We start from the raw sequence: 13,215 nt of genomic DNA, 5'->3' as shown, positions 1-13,215 counted from the left end.
GCAGAATGAAATCCAATTTTTCTTAAAAGAGCATTTCATTAAAAGGGCCTAGAGAGAAGATAAGTGCAGCAAAACACACATGCATCTCTCCCATTCATTCAGAAATCTTAACATTTGTAACAAACTGTCTTTTCTTGGTCGCAGTGCTGCTTTAAACTGCCCTTTTTGTTATCCCAATAAACATATGGTTTTTGGGGAAGTTTTTTCAGTTTTCACATTTCCATGACTGTCGAGGGTGTCTTTGGTCTTGTTGAGGTCTGGAGGGGAAGGGTTAGATTTAATTAGCCCTAAGTACGAGCTCTGCTCACGGGCGTCGGCAATGGGCAGTTCTACTCTGAACTTTCTTTCGGTGCTTTGATGAGTCATACAAGGGTTTTTCACCTTAGGGGATGGTTGGTTCTCTTTTAAACATAGAAACATAGAAAAATAGGAGCACCCGGTTCCCGCTTTCTCCCCATATCCCTTGATCCCTTTGGCATTAAGAAATAGATGTATCTCCTTCTTGAATATATTTAATGACTTAGCTCCGCTGCCTTCTGCAGTAGAGAATTCCACAGGTTCACCACCCTCTGAGTGAAGAAATTTCTCCTCATCTCGGTTCTGAATGGCATACCCCGTATCCTGAGACTGTGACTCCTGGTTCTGGACTTCCCAGCCATTGGGAACATTCTCCCTGTATCCAGCCTGTCGAGTCCTGTTAGAATTTTATAGGTTTCTATGAGATCCTATCTCATTCTTTTAAACACTAGTGAATATAGGCCTGGTCGACCCAATCTCTCCTCATACGCCAATCCTACCATCCCAGTAATCAGCCTAGTAAATCTTCTTTGCACTCCCTCTATGGCAAGAACATCGTTCCTCAGATAAGGAGACCAAAACTGCACACAATACTCCAGATGTGGTCTCACCAAGGCCCTGTATAACTGCAGTAAGACATCCTTGCTCCTGTACTCAAATTCTCTTGCAATGAAGGCCAACATACCATTTGCCTTCCTAACTGCTTGCTACACCTGAATGCTTGTGTTCAGCGACTGGTGTACAAGGACACCCAGGTCTCGTTGCACCTCCCCCTTTCCCAATCTATCACCATTTAGATAACAATCTGCCTTTCTGTTTTTACAACCAAAGTGGATAACCTCACATTTATCCACATTATACTGCTTCTGCCATGCATTTGCCCACTCACCCAACCTGTCCAAATCACATTGGAGTCTCTTTGCATCCTCCTCACAGCTCATATTGCCTTCCAGCTTTGTGTCGTTGCAAACTTGGAAATGTTGCATTTAGTTCTCTCACCCAAGTCATTAACATATATTGTGAATAGCTGGGGCCCAAGCACTGATCCCTGCGGTACCCCACTAGTCACTGCCTACCACCCAGAAAAAGACTCGTTTATTCCTACTGTCTGTTTCCTGTCAGTCAACCAATTCTCAATCCATGCCAGTATATTACCCCCAATCCCATGTACTTTAATTTTTCACACTAACCTCTTATGTGGGACTTTATCAAAAGCCTTCTGAAAATCCAAATACACCACATCTACTGGTTCTCCCTTATCTATTCTACTAGTTACATCCTCAAAAAAATCCAGTAGATTTGATAAGCAAGATTTGCCTTTCATAAACCCATGCTGACTTTGTCCAATCCCGGTTATGCTTTCTAGATGTTCTGCTATCACATCATTTATAATAGACTCGAGCATTTTCCCCACTACTGATGTAAGGTAACTGGTCTGTAGTTCCCTGTTTCTTCTCTCCCTCCTTTTTTAAACAGTGGGGTTACATTTGCCACCCTCCAATCTGTAGGAACTGCTCCAGAGTCGACAGAATTTTGGAAGATGGCCATCAATGCATCCATTATTTCCAGGGCCACTTCCTTTAGTACTCTGGAATGTAGATTATCAGACCCTGGGGATTTGTCAGCCTTTAACCCCATTAATTTCCCTAGCACTATTTTTTTTACTGATACTGATTTCCTTCAGTTCCTCCCTCTCATTGGACCCTTGGTTCCTTAACATTTCTTGGAGGTTATTTGTGTCCTCCTTTGTGCAGACAGAACCAAAGTATGTGTTTCATTGTTCTGCCATTTCTTTGTTCCCCATTATAAATTCCCCCGTTTCTGACTGTAAGGGACCTATATTTGACTTCACTAATCTTTTTCTCTTCACATATTTATAGAAGCTTTTACAGTCAGTCTTTATGTTCCCTGCAGGTTTACTCATACTCTATTTTCCTCTGCTTAATCAACCTCTTTGTCCTCCTTTGCTGAATTCTAAACTGCTCCCAATCCTCAGACTTGCTGCTTTTTCTGGCAATTTTATATGCCTCCTCTTTGGATCTAATACTATCCCTAATTTCTTTTGTAAGTCATGGTTGAGCCACCTTTTCGGTTTTATTTTTGCGCCAGACAAGAATGAATAATTGTTGTAATTCATGCACACGTTCTTCAAATATTATCCATTGCCTATCCACCGTCAACCCTTTTAGTAAAGTTCCCCAATCTACCATAGCCAACTCGCACCTTATACCTTCGTAGTTTCCTTTATTTTGATTCAGGACCCTAGTTTCACATTCAACTACTTCACTCTCCATCTTAATGAAGAATTCTATCATGTTATGGTCGCTCCTCCCCAAGGGACCCCATACAACAAGATTGTTAATTAATCCTTTCTCATTGCACAATACCCAGTCTAGGATAGCCTGTTCTCTAGTTGGTTCCTCAACGTATTGGTCTAAAAAAGCATGTATACACTCCAGTAAATCCTCCTCCACAGTATTATTGCTAATTTGGTTTGACCAATCTATATGTAGATGAAAGTTACCTATGATTACAGTTGCACCCTTATTGCATGTGTCTCTAATTTCCTGTTTAATGCCATCCCTTACATCTCCACTACTGTTTGGGGGCCTATAGACAACCCCCACCAATGTTTTCTGCACCTTAGTGTTTCTTAGCTCCACCTATACAGATTCTACATCAGGATTTTCCGAGCCAATATCCTTTCTCACTATTGCATTGATTTCCTCCTTTACTAACAACGCTATCCCACCTCCTTTCCCTTTTTGTCTCTCCTTCCTAAATATTGAATGCCCCTGGATGTTCAATTCCCATCCTTGGTCACCCTGCAGCCATGTCTCCGTAATTGCTACAATATCATAATGGTTTATATCTATTTGCGCTGTTAATTCGTCTAACTTATTGCGAATGCTCTGTGTATTCAGACACAATGCCTTTAGACTTGTCTTTTTAACATTTAACATTAACATTTTCTCTTGACTGTGGGAAGGCTTCCTTGCTAATCTTCCCTTTGTCATCTGGGACACTCCTGCCTGCAGGTATTTGTCCCGATTCTACTGCACTCCCCTGCAGCACTTCGAATAGGTGAGGCATCACCCTTAGTGTTTCTCTGCCCTCTTGAGGACTTTCTTTTTCTCTACAGGTTTCTGTAAATGCTGGTAACAACTCTGGTGAGGTGTTTCTAGTGTCTGTATTTACATAGGAGGATGTGGGGTCTAATTTTTCAAACATTTCGGGGTTGGCTGACTGAAAAGTAGGGGTTTTCATCCGGGATTCCTCCCGGACGTCCTTTAACCTACCCTCTTAGTCTCTTTATCCCCTTTTCTTTATAACCTTTTGCCAGCCTTGTGCCTGCCTGTCCCCTTTTATTCTCGGCAGGAGTCTCTTACAGTTCACCAGCCCTCTGCTGGAGGGTCATCCAAATGCCAATACAGGACTTAAGGGTGCAGGTTCCACTGTAAGTTGGGATTTCCCCTCAAACTGGCACATGTGGCAACTCCTACGGTACTCCACCACATCTTTGTTTTGGCCAGTCAAACTGCTGTATTATGCAGGCTTTGGTTTCTCGTATACTGACATGTACAGCCACTGTAACCCATGGGCCATTCTTAATATTTCTCTCCGGTACCTCTGTGGCACCACTAACTGGTGAACTACTGTCCACTCCTTGTCCTCCGGTCTGTGAGGAGAACTCCACTTCCTCATCAGTACCTCATTCTTTAAATAGTAGCAATCAGGGACTCCCTCTGTTTCAATTTCAGACAGGGTAGCCTGTGCTAACTCTTTCAGTACTGGGTCGGCTCGCTGAGCCTCAGCTAGGGAAAGTTCATTTAACTCATTCCCTGGGTCTTTTAACTTTCCAAAGAAAGTCTCAGACAGACAGACCTCATTGTCATCTGCCTGCAGTATCAATTCAGTTTCCTCTGGGAGAGCTGGTTTGGTCATGCCCAATTCACTACACATTGCAGGGGGCTGTCTCCTGCTGCTGTCCTGTCTGTCTGACCTCCTGCAGTCTCTCTTGCACTACAGGGGAAGCTACCACCTTCGCCCCCGCCAGATCATTACTTCGGAGCAGGCAAACTAGGGAGGATCTCTATGGTCACTGGTCCCAAAACTAGGTTGCACTCTAGGTGCACCCGGTGTACAGGTACAGGCATACACTGCCCTCCAATACCATTCACCACCATTCTGGTGTTCACTGCACTCTCTGGGGGAAAGGTCAGGCTGTTTCCCAGTAAAAGGGATCTAGTGGCCCCTGTGTACCTGAGAATTACTATGGGCTTGCTTGCCCCACATGAGGGGTATGGGTCACTTTCCCTTCAAACACAAATCCCTGATAACCTTCATGAATCCTATTAACTTTTCCTGCACTTGCAGTAGTATAAGCTTCCTGGGTCTAACTCTTACTGCAGTTAAAGCCACAGCTTGTTTTGCTGTGCTTTCCATCAGGGTCCCTTCTCCTTCACTGAGCGGTGTGCCCTGATTAGCCCTACAGATATTCCCTTTAGTTTCCAGCAATCAGCTCTTAGATGACCTGCCTTATTACAATGGAAGCATACAGGTCTCCAGGTCTCACTCTTACTTACAGCACCTTCCATTTTGACTCGAAGAGGGCCCCCTGTATCTCTTGTTCTTCTTTCCCTCCCAGGACTGCTTAGGGTTCTATCACCTTCTCACCCTTTGTCCTTTTCGGATTTGTGGGGGTGATTAGGAAAGGTTTTCCCTTGGAAATTGAAATTTCAATGAGAGCAAACTCATCAGCCAGCACTGCAGCTTGCCGGGCTCAGTGAGCCCTCTGTTCCTCTACATGTGACTTTATGGAGAGTGGGAGAGAGTTTTTAAATTCTTCTAGCAAAATTACTTCTCTGAGCGTCTCATAGCTGAGCTGTACTTTAAGAGCCCTCAGCCACTAGTCAAAAGCCAGCTGCTTATTTCTGTCAAACTCCAGGTAAGTTTGATCAGCTTACTTCTTGAAGATTCGAAAATTTTGGCGATAGGCTTCCAGTACTAACTCATATGCCCTGAGGATAGCATTATTTGTCAGTTCATAATCTGATGAACTCTCATCTGGCAACATAGAATAAACCTCATGGGGTTTTCTGGTTAGCTTACTCTGTAGCAGGAGAGTCCAAGCCTCAGCCTTGCCAATTTTTCAAAAAACGCAAAACGCTTCCCATCACATATCCCAGCCACCCAGTCCAACATCCCACTCAGCGAGTTCAATATCCTGCTCACCCAGTCCCAAATCCCACTCACCCAATTCCATATCTACTCAGCCAGTCCCAAATCCCACTCACCCAATTCCATATCTACTCAGCCAGTCCCAAATCCCACTCACCCAGTTCCATATCTACTCACCCAGTCTGATATCCCACTCACCAGTCCCAGATCCTACCCAACCCGTCCAATATCCCACTCACTGACTTCAATATCACACTCACCCAGATAAATATCCCACTCACCCAGTCCCACATCTCACCAACCCACCCACTTCGATATCCTACTGACACAGTCCCACATCCCACCCAACCAGTCCAATGCCCCACTCAGCCAGTCCCACATCCCACCCAACCCATCCAATATCCCACTCACTGACTTCAATATCACACTCACCCAGATAAATAATCCACTCACCCAGTAAAATATCCCACTCACCCAGTCCCTCATCCCACTGACCCAGTCCAATATCCCACTCATCAAGTTCAGCATCCCACTCACCCCATTCCATATCCCACTCAACATAGCCCACATCCCACTCATCCAGTCCCATATCCCACTCTCCCTGTCCAGCATCTCACTCACCCAAGTTCAACATTCCACTCACCCAGTCCCACATCCCAAACACCCAGTCCAATACCCCACTCACCCAATCCAATACCCCACTCACCCAGTCCAATATCCCACTCACTTGTGCGGCATCCCATTCACCCTGTTCCATCTCCCACTCCACAAGTCCCACATCCCACACACACAGTTCAACACCCAATCATCCAGTCCCATATCCCACTCACCCAGTTCAATATCCCACTCACCCAGTCTGGCTTCCCACTCACCCAGTTCAATATCCCACTCAACCAGCCCCACATCGCACTCACCCAGTCCGATATCCCACTCACCAGTCACACTTCCTACTCAGTCAGATAAACATCCCACTCACACATTCCAATATCCCACTCATCCAGTCCAACATCCCACTCACCCAATCCAATATCCCACTCATCCAGTCCAACATCCCACTCATCCAGTCCAACATCCCACTCACCCAGTCCAATATCCCACTCACACAGTCCGGCATCCCACTTACCCCGTTTCATATCCGACTCCACCAGTCTCAAATCCCACTCATCCATTCCCACTTCCCACTTACCCAGTCCAACATCCCACTCATCCAGTCTGGAATCTCACTCCCCCAAGTTCAACTTCCCATTCATCCAGTCCCACATCCCACTCACCCAGTCCCACATTCCACTCACATAGTACCACATCCCACTCACCCAGTCCGTCTTCCCACTCGCCCAATCCAACATCCCACTCACCCAGTCCGATATCCCAGTAACCAGTCACACTTCCCACTCAGCCAGATAAACATCCCACTCACCCAGTCCCACATTCCACTCACACAGTACCACACCGACTCACCCAATCCAATATCGCACTCACCCAGTCCCACATCTTACCCACACAGTCCGATATCCCACTCAACCAATCCAATATCCCACTCTCCCAATCCAATATCCCACTCACCCAGTCCAATATCCCACTCACTTGTGCGGCATCCCATTCACCCTGTTCCATCTCCCACTCCACAAGTCCCATATCCCACACACACAGTTCAACACCCAATCATCCAGTCCCATATCCCACTCACCCAGTTCAATATCCCACTCACCCAGTCTGGCTTCCCACTCACCCAGTTCAATATCCCACTCAACCAGCCCCACATCGCACTCACCCAGTCCGATATCCCACTCACCAGTCACACTTCCTACTCAGTCAGATAAACATCCCACTCACACATTCCAATATCCCACTCATCCAGTCCAACATCCCACTCACCCAATCCAATATCCCACTCATCCAGTCCAACATCCCACTCATCCAGTCCAACATCCCACTCACCCAGTCCAATATCCCACTCACACAGTCCGGCATCCCACTTACCCCGTTTCATATCCGACTCCACCAGTCTCAAATCCCACTCATCCATTCCCACTTCCCACTTACCCAGTCCAACATCCCACTCATCCAGTCTGGAATCTCACTCCCCCAAGTTCAACTTCCCATTCATCCAGTCCCACATCCCACTCACCCAGTCCCACATTCCACTCACATAGTACCACATCCCACTCACCCAGTCCGTCTTCCCACTCGCCCAATCCAACATCCCACTCACCCAGTCCGATATCCCAGTAACCAGTCACACTTCCCACTCAGCCAGATAAACATCCCACTCACCCAGTCCCACATTCCACTCACACAGTACCACACCGACTCACCCAATCCAATATCGCACTCACCCAGTCCCACATCTTACCCACACAGTCCGATATCCCACTCAACCAATCCAATATCCCACTCTCCCAATCCAATATCCCACTCACCCAGTCCAATATCCCACTCACTTGTGCGGCATCCCATTCACCCTGTTCCATCTCCCACTCCACAAGTCCCATATCCCACACACACAGTTCAACACCCAATCATCCAGTCCCATATCCCACTCACCCAGTTCAATATCCCACTCACCCAGTCTGGCTTCCCACTCACCCAGTCCGATATCCCACTCACCAGTCACACTTCCTACTCAGTCAGATAAACATCCCACTCTCCCAATCCAATATCGCACTCACCCAGTCCCACATCTTACCCACACAGACCGATATCCCACTCAACCAATCCAACATCCCACACACCCAGTCCAATATCCCACTCACCCAGTCTGGCATCCCACTCACCCCGTTCCATATCCCACTCAACGAGTCCCATATCCCACTCTCCCAGTCCGGCATTTCACTCAACCAAGATCAACATCCCACACACCCAGATAAATATCCCACTCACCCAGTCCAACATCCCACTCACTCAATCTGCTATCCCACTCACCCAATTTCAACATCCACTCATCCAGTCCCACTTCCCACTCACCCAATCTGACATCCCACTCACACAGTCCAACATCCACTCACCCAAGTTCAACATCCCACTCACACAGTCCAATATCCCACTCACTCATTCTGATAACCCACTCACCCAGTCCGACATGCCACTCACCCAGTCCAATATCCCATTCACTCTTTGAATATTTTTAAGGCAGAGGTAGATAGATTCTTGATAGGCAAGGAGGTGGAAGTTTATTAGGGTAGGTGGAAATGTGGAGTAATCTGTTCAGCCTTGGACTTATTGAATGGCAGAGCAGTCTCGAGCAGTCGAGTGGCCTACTCCGGCTCCTAATTCGTATGTTCGTATGTTCGCATGAACCCAGTACCACATCCCACCCACCCAGTCCGATATCCCACTCACCCAGTCCCACATCCCTCTGATAGAATAAAATTCTCCTCATCTCTGTTTTAAATGGGTGACCCCTTATTTTTACACAGTGTCCCTAGTTCTAGCTTCTCCAACAAGAGGAAACATCCTTTCCACATCCACTGTGTCAAGACCCCTCAGAATCTTATATGTTTCAATCTAGTCACCTCTTACTCTTTTAAACTCCAGTGGATACAAGCCCAGCCTGTCCAAGCCTTCCTCATAAGACAACCAGCCCATTCTGGGTATTAGTCCAGTAAACCTTCTCTGAACTGCTTCCAATGCATTTACATCCTTCCTTAAATAGGGAGACCAATACTATACACAGTACTCCAGATGTGGTCTCACCAATTCTCTGTATAACTGAAGCATAACCTCCCAACTTTTGTATTCAATTCCCCTCGTGATAAATGATAACATTCAATTAGCTTTCCTAATTACTTGCTGTATAAATAGTCATTTGGTAGTACAGAACTTGAGTATTGCTGAAAATAGAGACATGTTGAAGCTGTTCGTCTTGCACTCATCCGGACAATCCACAAGAATATAAATTTAAGGGAAAACAACAACTTTATACTGTATGAGAAGAGAGTGCTGATTGGTTGGCAAGTGAACTGTGATTTGTAGAGGCGTTGCGATGGAGAATGCCCCAGTTTACAGTGACTGACAGGTAATGGGATTCTCAAATGGGCAGAAAAGTGGCAGATGGAATTTAACGCTGAAAAGTGTGAGGTGATACACTTTGGAAGGAGTAATGTGACACAGAAGTATTCAATGAATGGCCTGACACTGGGACGTTCCGAGGAACAAAAGGACCTTGGTGTGTTTGTCCATAGACATCTGAAGGCAGAAGGGCAGGTTAATAGGGTGGTGAAAAAGGCATGTGGGACACTTGCCTTTATCAATCGAGGCATAGATTACAAAAGCAGGGAGGTCATGTTGGAGTTGTACAGAACTTTGGTAAGGCCACAGCTGGAGTACTGTCTGCAATTCTGGTCACCACATTATAGGAAGGATGTGATTGCATTGGAGGAGGTGCAGAGGCGATTCACCAGGATGTTGCCTGGGATGAAACATTTAAGCTATGAAGAGAGGTTGGATAGACTTGGGTTGTTTTCACTGGAGCAGAGAAGACCTGATCGAGGTGTACAAGATTATGAGGGGCATGGACAGGGTGGATAGGGAACAGCTATTCCTCTTAGTTGAAGGGTCAGTTACGAGGGGTCACAAGTTTAAGGTGAGGAGTGGGAGGTTTAAGGGGGATTTGAGGAAGAACTTTTTTACCCAGAGGGTGGTGACGGTCTGGAATGCTCTGTGTGGGAGGGTGATAGGGGCGGGTTGCCTCACATCCTTTAAAAATTACCTGGATGAGCACTTGGCACGTCATAACATTCAAGGCTATGGGCCAAGTGCTGGCAAATGGGATTAGGTAGACAGGACAGGTGTCTTTAATGCATCGGTGCAGACTCGATGGGCCGATGGACAAAGACGAGAGTGGTCCTAAAGGAAGAGTGCTAAATTGGGGGAAGGCCAACTATACCAAAATTCGGCAGGAGCTGGGAAATGTAGATTGGGAGCAGCTGTTTGAAGGTAAATCCACATGTGATATGTGGGAGGCTTTTAAAGAGAGGTTGATTAGCGTGCAGGAGAGACATGTTCCTGTGAAAATGAGGGATAGAAATGGCAAGATTAGGGAACCATGGATGACAGGTGAAATTGTGAGACTAGCTAAGAGGAAAAAGGAAGCATACATAAGGTCTAGGCGGCTGATGAAAGACGAAGCTTTGAAAGAATATCGGGAATGTAGGACCAATCTGAAACGAGGAATTAAGAGGGCTAAAAGGGGTCATGAAATATCTTTAGCAAACAGGGTTAAGGAAAATCCCAAAGCCTTTTATTCATATATAAGGAGAAAGAGGGTAACTAGAGAAAGGATTGGCCCACTAAAGGACAAAGGAGGAATGTTATGCTTGGACTCAGAGAAAATGGGTGAGATTCTAAACGAGTACTTTGCATTGGTATTCACCGAGGAGAGGGACATGACGGATGTTGAGGTTAGGAACAGATGTTTGATTACTCTAGGTCAAGTCGGCATAAGGAGGGAGGAAGTGTTGGGTATTCTAAAGGGCATTAAGGTGGACAAGACCCCAGGTCCGGATGGGATCTATCCCAGGTTACTGAGGGAAGCGAGAGAGGAAATAGCTGGGGCCTTAACAGATATCTTTGCAGCATCCTTAAACACGGGTGAGGTCCCGGAGGACTGGAGAATTGCTAATGTTGTCCCCTTGTTTAAGAAGGGTAGCAGGGATAATCCAGGTAATTATAGACCGGTGAGCCTGACGTCAGTGGTAGGGAAGCTGCTGGAGAAGATACTGAGGGATAGGATCTATTCCCATTTGGAAGAAAATGGGCTCATCAGTGATAGGCAACATGGTTTTGTGCAGGGAAGGTCATGTCTAACCAACTTAATAGAATTCTTTGAGGAAGTGACAAAGTTGATTGATGACGGAAGGGCTGTCGATGTCATATACATGGACTTCAGTAAGACGTTTGATAAGGTTCCCCATGGCAGGCTGATGGAGAAAGTGAAGGCGCTTGGGGTCCAAGGTGTACTAGCTAGATGGATAAAGAACTGGCTGGGCAACAGGAGACAGAGAGTAGCAGTAGAAGGGAGTTTCTCAAAATGGAGACGTGTGACCAGTGGTGTTCCACAGGGATCCGTGCTGGGACCACTGTTGTTTGTGATATACATTAATGATTTGGAGGAAAGTATAGGTGGACTGATTAGCAAATTTGCAGACGACACTAAGATTGGTGGAGTAGCAGATAGTGAAGGGGACTGTCAGAGAATACAGCAGAATATAGATAGATTGGAGAGTTGGGCAGAGAAATGGCAGATGGAGTTCAATCAGGGCAAATGCGAGGTGATGCATTTTGGAAGATCCAATTCAAGAGTGAACTATACAGTAAATGGAAAAGTACTGGGGAAAATTGATGTCCAGAGAGATTTGGGTGTTCAGGTCCACTGTTCCCTGAAGGTGGCAACGCAGGTAAATAGAGTGGTCAAGAAGGCATACGGCATGCTTTCCTTCATCGGACGGGGCATTGAGTACAAGAGTTGGCAGGTCATGTTACAGTTGTATAGGACTTTGGTTCGGCCACATTTGGAATACTGCGTACAGTTCTGGTCGCCACATTATCAAAAGGATGTGGATGCTTTGGAAAGGGTGCAGAGGAGGTTCACCAGGATGTTGCCTGGTATGGAGGGCGCTAGCTATGAAGAGAGGTTGAGTAGATTAGGATTATTTTCATTAGAAAGACGGAGGTTGAGGGGGGACCTGATTGAGGTGTACAAAATCATGAGAGGTATAGACAGGGTGGATAGCAAGAAGCTTTTTCCCAGAGTGGGGGTTTCAATTACTAGAGGACACGAGTTCAAAGTGAAAGGGGAAAAGTTTAGGGGGGATATGCGTGGAAAGTTCTTTACGCAGAGGGTGGTGGGCACCTGGAACGCATTGCCAGCGGAGGTGGTAGATGCGGGCACGATGGAGTCTTTTAAGATGTATCTAGACAGATACATGAATGGGCAGGAAGAAAAGAGATACAGAAGCTTAGAAAATAGGCGACATGTTTAGAGAGAGGATCTGGATCGGCGCAGGCTTGGAGGGCTGAAGGGCCTGTTCCTGTGCTGTAATTATCTTTGTTCTTTGTTCTTTGTTCTTTGTTCTTTGTTCTGCACTGTATTATTCTGTGAGTCGGTGATTCTGTGAACTGCCAAGCTTTGTTTGAAATTTAAACAAGGCAGTCTGACTCTGATTAGAAAAGACATTGCCCTGAGGAATGAACCAGCGAATGCCTGTCACTTATTATCTTTAGCTGAAACAGGCACAATGTTTATACAGGTTCTTTCTGTCTGCAAAGAACAGGGCCCCATATATTAATATATGTAGCTTCCAGTATACACAAATACCACACTGCGAGCCCTACTGACAATCTTAAATTGGTTGTCAGCATAATTCTTAGCAGACTGAGGAATATTTAGCAAATGTTGTCCAATTGCGGAATCACATCTAATGTTGGACACTGTATTTTAAGAAAGTGTTTGACAAAGTACCACATAAAAGGCTGGTTAACTAAATGGAGACACATGGAATAGGAGGGTCAGTGTCAGTTTGGCTTAAGGACAGAAAACAGTATGTTGTGGTAAATGGTTATTTTTCAGACTGGAGGATGGTGGACAGTGGTGTTTTCCAAGAGTCACTACTAGGAACTGCATTTTTTGATATATGTGACTTGGATCTTGATTTCGAGATGCAGCATTGAAACAGGCCCTTTGGCCCACCAAGTCTGTGCCGATCAACAACACCCGTTTATACTAATCCTACATTAATC

General features: G+C 45.9%; 1 protein-coding gene across 1 annotated transcript in view; it reads left to right on the top strand.

Annotated features, from left to right (window-relative positions):
• Window positions 1-13,215, top strand: part of LOC137377452 (gamma-aminobutyric acid receptor subunit alpha-3-like) — a 653,874-nt gene that overhangs the window by 504,065 nt on the left and 136,594 nt on the right. The gene's annotated exons all lie outside the window — the stretch shown is intronic.

The sequence above is a fragment of the Heterodontus francisci genome, chromosome 15 (genome assembly GCF_036365525.1).
Source record: "Heterodontus francisci isolate sHetFra1 chromosome 15, sHetFra1.hap1, whole genome shotgun sequence".
In the NCBI taxonomy this organism is placed as follows: Eukaryota; Metazoa; Chordata; class Chondrichthyes; order Heterodontiformes; family Heterodontidae; genus Heterodontus; species Heterodontus francisci.
The sequence above is the reverse complement of the archived record's forward strand: the minus strand, read 5'-3'. Positions and strand labels throughout refer to the sequence as shown.